This window comes from Lycium barbarum, chromosome 3 (assembly GCF_019175385.1).
Source record: "Lycium barbarum isolate Lr01 chromosome 3, ASM1917538v2, whole genome shotgun sequence".
Taxonomy (NCBI): Eukaryota; Viridiplantae; Streptophyta; class Magnoliopsida; order Solanales; family Solanaceae; genus Lycium; species Lycium barbarum.
In genome coordinates, this window is record NC_083339.1 from 91,186,183 (window position 1) to 91,187,263 (window position 1,081).

The 1,081-nt window shown below is 41.2% G+C and overlaps 1 non-coding gene across 1 annotated transcript; it reads right to left on the bottom strand.

The window, feature by feature from the left end:
* Positions 1 to 435: 435 nt before the first annotated feature.
* Positions 436 to 541, bottom strand: LOC132634473 (small nucleolar RNA R71). Its single transcript, XR_009580192.1, has one exon. It is a non-coding gene; the product is annotated as a small nucleolar RNA R71 (small nucleolar RNA).
* Positions 542 to 1,081: the final 540 nt, after the last annotated feature.

Consider the following 1,081-nt stretch of genomic DNA (forward strand, 5'->3'; position numbering starts at 1 on the left):
AGAATCAGCAAAATCAACGTGCTGGCAACCAGGGGAATCAGTTGAACAATCAGGCGAATGAATCAGATGATGCAAATATTTTTGCTGATCTTGTTCCGGAGAAGGACTATGCATCTGCTATTGTTCAGCCGCGAGTTGCAGCTACTAGCGTGAAAATTAACTCCTCTCTATACCAGTTGTTGAAGCTTGAGTTATACTTTCGGAACTCTACCGAGAATGACCCTCAACGTCATTTGCAGAATTTTATGAATGTGTGTGCTAATCATATCCAGAACAACGTTCCACAAGATGTTATTCGGTTAAGGTTATTCAAATATTCCTTAACTGGGGAGGCAAGAACATTGTTTGAGAAGCTGCCCCGAAATTTGATTACTTCATGGGCAGAGATGGTGACTGCTTTTCTCACAAAATTGTACCCCCCTAGCTAGAAGGCTGAAATTCGTGACAAGATATATGAATTTAAGCAGCGACCGGGGGAACAACTATATGAAGCCTGGGAGAGATTCAAGGAGTATTTGCAGAAGAGCCCGAATCGTGGTTTTCCGGAACACATATTAATGGAGAAGTTCTACCGAAGGCTAGATCCAGTGACGCAGTCAGTTGCTAATAGTGCAGCTGATGGTTGTTTCATGAAAAAATCTTATCGACGGGTGACCAACATACTTACCAAGCTGACGACTCATAATCAGGCTGGCACTCAAACAATGCTGATGTGGTACCGTATGGTAGTACTATGATCCAGAATATAGTAATGGAGAATCAAGATACCCAGAAAACATTGGCAGATATTGCAACAAATATTTCCTTGCTAACGAAAAAGTTTAATGAATCCCAGATCAAGAAGGTAAATGTTTGTGAGGATGATACAGTTTTTCCAAAAGGGATGTACCATACTCAAGATGGTCCGTTCCATGTTAGGCCACCTATGCAGGTTGGAGATGCTAATTATGTTAATAACTCTCAAGGGGGTTACCAAAGACAGAACTACCAAAGTGGTTATCAGAATCAGAATCAATGGATACCTCAGCAAGGTCAAGGTGCTTATAACAACTTTGGGAACTACAACAATAATTATGGTGGT